Source organism: Dasypus novemcinctus (genome assembly GCF_030445035.2).
Source record: "Dasypus novemcinctus isolate mDasNov1 chromosome 12 unlocalized genomic scaffold, mDasNov1.1.hap2 SUPER_12_unloc_1, whole genome shotgun sequence".
In the NCBI taxonomy this organism is placed as follows: domain Eukaryota; kingdom Metazoa; phylum Chordata; class Mammalia; order Cingulata; family Dasypodidae; genus Dasypus; species Dasypus novemcinctus.
In genome coordinates, this window is record NW_026688129.1 from 1526923 (window position 1) to 1535766 (window position 8844).

The following is an 8844-nucleotide window of genomic DNA, read 5'->3' on the forward strand; positions in this document are numbered from 1 at the left end:
TCTCTTCTATTTGATCCTTGCTGCACCATTTACAAGGGAATATTCCATGTGGATAAGAGGCCAGTTTCTCTGGCTCTCCTAGAATATGCCCAGCAAGGCATCTCATCCATGTTTCAGAAGCAAATAGGTCATTTCACGTTAATAGCCGAGCAGTGTGTTGGATTAAAGTAGGATCAGCACAGTTTGATCATTGTGAGCAAGCCAATTGGGTCCACTCTTCACTACACATTATTGGCCCCACATGTAACTTTAGAGATTCCTCTGCCCAAGAGAGGAGACATGCACGTTATTAAGGTGTAGCCAACTGGATCAGGATAGGTTTTGATCCTCTTACTGTTGGCCATATAAAGAGATAGTCATGGAGGAGCTGGAAACCAAGGTCAGTGGGAACCCAGAAGAGAAAGGAAAGGATATGACCACATGTTGGGATAGTCAAGGAACCCAGGTATGCCAGGCAACCAAAATGCTCCCAACCAGGGAGAAAGCAAGCCTTCTAGTGTCTGTGTGGGGGCGTTTTGGGGACGTGGAGTTGTCCTGAGTGATATTGCAGGGACTGAGGCAGAACGTTATATATTCCGCCATAGCTCACTGAATGTACTGGGGGAGCGTGTAAAGTACAATGTAAACTATAATCCATGCACTGTAGCAGTGCTCCAAAATGTATTCACCAAATGCAATGAATGTGCCACACTGATGAAAGAGGTTGTTGATGTGGGAGAGTGGGGGGTGTTGGGGTGGGGAGTAGGGTACAAAGGTAGCTCTTATATTTTTTAACATAACATTTTGTTCTGTGTATCTTTAAAAAAAAAAAAGACCATAAAAATGTTTAAAAAAGAAGACAAGCAACCCAAATTAAAAATGGGCAATAGATTTGAATAGATATTTCTCCAAAGAAGAAATACAAATGGCAAAAAAAAAAAAAAAAAAACATGAAAAAATGCTAAACATCACCAGCTATTAGGGAAAGGCAGATCAAAACTATAATAAGATAGCATTTCAAACCTTGTAGAGTGGCCATTATTGAAGAAACAGAAACTACACGTGCTGGAGAGGATGTGGAGAAAACAGGAGTATTCCTTCACTTTTGGTGGGAAGGCAGATTGTGCAGCCTCTGTGGAGGACAGTTTGGCAGCACCTCAAGAAGCTGAACATGGAACTGCTCTGTGTTCCAAAATCCCATTACTAGGAACATACTCGGGAGAACTGAAAGCAAGGACATGAACTGACATTTGAACACTGATGTTCATAGCAGCATTATTCACAATTGCTAATATATGGAACCAGCCGAAGTGTCCATCAATCAACCAGTCGGTAAACAAAATGTGGTATATACATGTAATGGAATATTACTCATTTGTAAGAAGAAATGAAATCGGGATGCAGATGACAACATGGATGAACTTAGATGATATTATATTGAGTGAAACAAGCCTGAAAACAAAAAGACAATATGGTATGGTCTCGCTCTTATGAACTAAATACAATGAATAAACTCACATAGGTAAACTCTAGAGGATAGGTTACTAGGAGATAGAAGGTGGGTTGAAAATAGGAGCTGATGCTTAGTGTAGGTAGCATGATGAATAAGGCTAAATGTAAAAGTGTGGAAATAGAGGTGACAGTAAGACATTATAATGAGAATAACTAACACTGCTCATTTATAAATGTGATTGTGCTTGAAAGGGGTAGTCTGTGGACAGAAATGTCAATTGAAAGGAAACCAGAGAATAATCTAGGGAATGTATAATGCAGTGATTTTGGTGTTGGATGATAATTGTGATTAAGGGTATATATATGAGGGCTCTTCTTTTACAAAATGCTAAGAACGTGTTCATACAAGGGAAAATTTCAACCGGTGTAACTTACAGATAATAGTTAATAGTAATATTGTAATATTTTGCAGCAATGGTAAGAAGATATTGTTTAAACTCTAAGGAATGAACAACAATAAAGGAGTAAAAGGAGGTACGGGAGTTTTCCTTTTAGAGTAATGAAAACGTTCTATTATTGAGTAAGGCACAACTCTGTGATGAAAATGAGAGCCACTGGGTCTGTTTTTAAAACGGATCGTACAAAACATGTGATTGCATAACACAGTGAATCCAGTGATGGAAGATGGACTGTGGTTAGCAGGAAAAAAACATAAGAGAATCTTTTCTCCTGAATGATAACAAATATATTATACTAATATCGTCTGTTAATATTAAGAAGGGTTGGGGGAAAATACAGAAAATGTAAGATATGGGCTATAGTTAGTAGTACTATTTTGATGATTGACTTTTACAGTTGCTTACAAATGTTTCACAACAATGTAAGGTTTTGGTGTGGGAGATGTATGGGAACAATATGTGTTTGTTTTGTAAATTCACAAATTTTAGTATATAGTTATTGTGTTCATGTATGAATGATATACTTCAATAAAATATTATTTAAAAAACAATTTGAGGTTTATTTCAAACTAATCAAAAGGAAGTAGAAAAGTTCATAGAAATTGAGTTGAAAAAAGATTGGTCGTGATATGGTAATTGTTGAAACTGGGCAAATAATAATTCATTATATTACTTTCTCTACTTTGATAAATTTTCAATATTTTCTTAATAAATATGTTTAAAAGCCTGTCCAGAACCTAATAACACTTTTGACATAAGTTGAGTGAAGAACATGAGTCAATTTCTACATTATTTAACTAATTTGTTATATATTGTTTGCCCACAACTAGACATTTTTTTTTTTTGGTGAGTCACATTTATCAAGTCTTTCTAAAATATTCAAATTAGTTTTGATGAAAACATAACTATTTGCACATTGTCATTTAGACGCTTAAATTATATAATTACCATAAAAAGTAAAAATGTCATAGCAATTTTAGGAACAAATTCAGATGATTTTTGTTAAGCAAACTGTCCAGTTACTGGACAAACGTGAGAAATTCAAAGGATATCCTATTAGCCAAGGGCACTCATTGCTGGACATAGGTCAGCATGTTTTCTAAAGGGAATAAAGATTATTAGTGTGGTACATTAAGCACAAGTCACTACTATTTCCCCTTCATTAAAAATCCCTTAAATCGCCTGGCATCCTTCTGAAAACAAAATCTTATATTACAGCCCAGGCCCCTTGGTTCCTGGAAAACTCAGTAGAGGGGCAATTTAAATTCTTTCCCCTTGTTTCCATTAAATACAAAAAAATAAACAAAACAAAAGCATAAAATGGCCAACGCATATTCGTGAAGCACATCCATTTGTGCTTACCCTTGGCTCCTGAATTACTTCCAGGATATAATTAACAGCTAGATTCTCATCTAATGGAATATGACCCAATTCATTACTCTTCTTGGCTCAGCAATTCATGTGGAATAAATCAGTGTTAAATTTTAATTCTAAAAAGAAAAATCAGTTATAGGGCGGTCAAGGAAGGAAACTGACAGCTTGCCCAGGTGATAAAGACATGCAATACTTTGGAACTTGCATACTAGCAGGGCAGCTGTAGACATAGCCAACATGTGAAGCAGCAGGTATGAATCTCTCTGCCCAGACCAGATTGAAAAAGGAAATTATTCACTCAACTTTTGGTAAAGGTTTCTTCCTGATGCCCACCACTGAGCAGGTAGCCTCCTGGCAAAGCGGCCCTGCTAGGATGTGATCAGGTGAGCATTTTCACACACCTGTGCCAGGAGAGAAGCCTTCAAAGCCTGCCCTTGGCTAAAAGGGAGCTAGTATCACCCCCAAACCTAGTGTGTATGGAAGGTATATTTCACATACCCATGGGACTAACATTAGGAGATACCTGCTTCTGGAGCACTATCCAAATAAATGTATACACTTTAGGACACCTGAGAATGTCAGAGGTTCTAGTCTAGAGAGCTACCTTCTTGACTCATCTAAACTCTCCCCCTGTAAGTGGTCTTACAGATGCATTACCTAATGCCACCAACTCCGATACTCACAGACACATCTTCATTCTCTTGGACACATGGGATGGCCAACACAGTGTAGCAAGTGGTGGCCAGCACTCAATGCTCAGTCTTGCTTCTGAATTTTAGTGTGCACCTTTGGAAAACAAGGCTCCTGTACTACTGAAACTGACTTGAGGTGTTTTTAGTAATTATGCATGTAATTAATTCCAATATGTTTTTTGATTATTTAGATTTGAAGAAACAATATGCCGTTAATTTTAACATTAAAATTCCAATGTTTATCAGACTTGCCTTCATGAAAATTAAAGCCATCTGAAATGCTAAATACATTAAAGCCCAAAATAACATATAATTGGTAGAAATTATGTCATATGTACCATAGAAAGGGTTTGTGCATATTCTTAAAACACATTTACAATGGTGAGGAAAATTTCATTTCTTTATAATTAAGTGACCCAAGGATTTCAAAAGAATTCACAAAATACAAACATGGCAAAGTAAAAGATATGGGCATGTAAATGGTATTTAATATAGAATTAATGGTGCCAAATAAAAATTGGCTAGAAAAATCATGGGACGATATCAGCAAAAAGAGTAAATTCTCTGCCTCCAACTGGATATTTAAGTCTGATATGTCCATAGCCTGTGGTACAGGGTAGGTTTCATTAACCTTAGAGCAAAGCCAAGATACGCTGCAGTCACTTTGGCAGTAGAAAGTGACTTAACCAATCAAGAAGCATTATAAAAATTTCAACAATTTGACTCTTTTAGCCCCTTCCCCTCTTTTGTCCACAGAGAATTTGCATGTTCATATTTGATCACTTTTTTTTTCTTCACATAATAAACGCAGCTGTCAGAAGGCAGAGTTTCACAACTTCAAAGTATCTCATTGGAATACTAACAGTATCTTGATGCAGTTCAGATATTTCAAGAAAATTATATTCTTTTCAAAATTAGTGAAATTCTATAAAATTGCTCATTTCAGAAAAGAGTCCATGGCCTAGTTGCCTGTGATGTCTCTACATAATATATTTCTGAGATTTGATAGCATGATAGTTGAAGTTCATGAAAAGCCTGAAATATATACCATTTTCCTTTCCTACAAGCTCTGTAGAATTTAAATCAATGGTAATGTCCAGGACATTGAAAAGGTATAGAAAAGCATGCACCACCGTTGGTGAATACATATCGTTATAGGATATATGAAGATTGAATTGAGTTTGCAGTTGTATATATTTCTCAATCCACTCTTAGCAGGTTGTTCTGCAGAAAAGTTCTTATGAGTGCACAAAAAAATGTGCCGAGGTGCATGTGGTGGTTTGGAGCTAGGCATTCTGTGAACTTAATCCATTCCTGTGGGTGTGAACCTCACGTAAATGGGACGTCTTGATGGGGTCCCTTCCCTTAAGCTGAGGCCCACCTCAGTAACGGTGGGTCCTAATCCCATCACAGAAGGCCTTAGAGGAAGGTCACTGAGAAAGAGAAAGCAAGGGGAAGCAGGCAGAAGCTGGACGTCCCAGGAACCTCGAAGAGAAGAGGGAAGCCAGGAGAGGCCACCATGTGCACTGCCGCGTCGCAGAAAACCAAGACCCAAGATCACTTTCCAGCCAGCCCAGAACGCCCCAGTGTTCTGGGAGAAAGCATTGCTTGATGATGCCTTAATTTTGGATTTCTCCTTGCCTCAAAACTGTGAGGCAATATTTTTCATCGCTTGAGCTGACCCATTACACCATTACATGGTATTTCAATTAGCAGTCAGGAAACTAAAACAGTGCACCTGTTATACGATATTAAAAAATAAATAATACGGAAGACACTGTGTCAGTTGCCCAGGGCTCATCTATCCCCAACCCCTGCCCCTTCTCCTCCTGCTACTGCATAAAGTGAACAGGATACCTGATTATTAACCATCCTTGAAGTTTTAAGTGGTCACATGGGAAGACTTCTTCAATCCCTTTTTTTTTTCTCTTATATGTTTTATTTGCTAGTACTAAAAACAAATACCATACAGTAGGTTGGTGTAAGGAATGGGAATTTATTGACTCACACTCAAATGTTTGTTTCCCCCAGGCCAGAATCCCTTGGCTGGCTGCCAGTCGTTGGGTTCCCATGACAATGCACACAGCTACCTCTTCTTTCTCCTCTGGCTTCCACTGACTTCCAGCTTCTGGCGGCTCCTGTGGCTTCCTCTCCATGTCCAATTTCCTTTGCTTAGGAGGATTTCAGCCATCCTGGGTCAGGGCCCACCTTCATTTAGTTTGGACCCACCTTAATTAGTAACATCTTTAAAGGTCTTATTTACAAATGGGTCCACAGCCACGAGACCAAGGGTCGGGGGCTGTACACGCCTTTTGTGGAGGACGTATTTCAAGCCCCAACAGCACGTGAGACTTGGGACTGCAGTAGCTATCCAGGAGCTGGGAAGACAGGAAACCAATATACAGAAAACATCTCGGGGAAGGAAGGCTTGAGCCTGGGTCCCTGACACCCTCATTGCATCCCCATATAAACCCCAGGACTCCCCACCCTTGCACTGCCCATGTGCATAATACAGCGCATCGTCCACGGCACCAGCAGGCCATTACTCTGTTGCTTATAGCCAAATGGATTCCTAACAAATGCCCAGCTTGAGCACCTAAAATAATGCAAGATTAAATGAATTTTTGAAAAGTAATATTCTGTAAATATAAGCAGATGTTAAAAATAAGCAGAATATGAAACTAGCCAATGTGATATTATTTCCTAGAAAAATCATGCTGTGAAGTATGTATTTTATGATCATATTTTGTAATTATCTATTTGATAATACTAAATATCATGCTATACTCTAATATGCCTTGGCTTATCAAGTGATATGGACTTGGAACCAGTAGAAGTGGCATTCTATCCAGCACCCCAAGCTGCTATAGTGGCCACGTCTGGGGGGATGGATAGGTGCTGTGAAGTGAGCTTCATTATTTTTGTACTCTATATCACATTGCTGATTATTTTACAGTGAAGATGCATGATCTATGTGCTGTTTAAAAGGGAAAGGAAAAAGAAGAGCTTAAAATTATCTGCATTTATTAATAATGAAATGAATGCAAATTAAAACAAAAATGTGGCATTTCCATGCCCATGACTTAGACAAATATTAAAAGCACATCACTGTGGCATGCAAATGTTGGTAAAATAAAATATTTAGTTGTATGTGTTTTCTTTCAGAGAGCAACTTACCAATAAATATGTTTTTTAAAAATGTTCATGGTCCAAGCAATTTCATTCATATGAATTTGTCTAAAGAAACTAATGAAAAACTTAACATATCTACATTTACAATTGTACTCCTTATAACATGCAAGTACAAGTTGTCTAAAATTAAATGTGGAGCCTTTAGATTTTTGCTTAACCTTTGTTTTTATGTATTCCTTACAATATATGTAATATACATAAATAAATGAAACAAAAGAGACTCATGACAAAGATTTATTTCCTGGTTATGTTAAAAGTCTTACATACAAAACTTTGGCCTTTGATTAATCTCTGTAAGCTAATACAATGTAGATCTTTTTGCCTTACTTACCTGGAAATTCAAATATAATTCCTTAATTATACAAGCTTTCGTTAATCATGGTTTTCAGACATAATTATCCCACAATCTCCCTTTTATTACTTAACTCTTGCCATTTTAGTCTCAAGTTTACTGTTTTTAATTGTATTAAATATATATTATATGGCAAATCATCTTTGCTCAGTTGTATATGAACTGTATGTAACTATGCCTGTATGGTATATATGTGTTCTTAAATTCAATTTATCTATTTTCCCAACATAATTTAATGAGCTAAGTAGATCACAAATATTTGCTGAACAAAGTTAAATGTTTCATTATTTTGAATATAAGAATAAATCCCACTGTTAAATACTCAAAAATTATGTTATGCTGATTTTGGAAACATATATAATTATCAAGATTAACAACAGAAATACCTGGGGTTCCGGCTATCCACAATGAGCAGAATTTGAATGGGCAGTCATCTTCTTTTATAATAGTTCAATAAACTGGACATTCCTTCTGAACTCCCTTCCTTTATTGATGAAAGATATAAATGTGCCTGTGTACAAACACACACACTTACAAAGTCCAACTAAAAAAGAGGGTAAAATACCATAGGAAAATAGCATTTATCCAATGCCTGCGGTATGGAAGGTCTCTTGTAGATGCTTCTACACGTACAGCAATATTGAGTTCTCCCAACAACCTTGAGCATGACTGTTATCCCTTCTGTTTTACAAATGAGAAAAATCGTGGTTTGAAAAGTAACTTACATACACTGAGCAGCAGAGAAAGGCTTTGAAGATCTTGTACCTGCCTGAAGCACCAGTGATATATGTGTGTCTGAGTATCTAAGAGACCGCATAGATATTATATTATGTGCTGTTAGCTGATTTGAATTCCTTCCTTGTCACCTGGCCTAGGGAATTTCACTTAAGCAAGTAACAGCTACATCAGCTTTTATAAGCTAATGCCCTTATCTTTTAATTTACTATCTTCAGGTTGCATGTCTTTTCTGAACACATGATATGTCATTTCACACATGTAAATGAGGCAGTGTGTGTGTGTATGTGTGTGTGTTTGTACTGTATTTTTTTTAAGATTTTATTTAATTCCCCCCTCCCCCAGTTGTCTGTTCTCTGTGCCTATTTACTGCGTCTTGTTTCTTTGTCCACTTCTGTTGCTGTCAGTGGCAGGGGAAGTGTGGGCGGCGCCATTCCTGGGCAGGCTGCACTTTCTTTCACGCTGGGTGGCTCTCCTTACGGGGGCACTCCTTGCAAGTGGGGCTCCCCTTTGCGGGGGACACCTCTGCATGGCACGGCACTCCTTGCGCGCATCAGCACTGCGCATGGGCCAGCTCCCCACGGGTCAAGGAGGCCCGGGGTTTGAACCG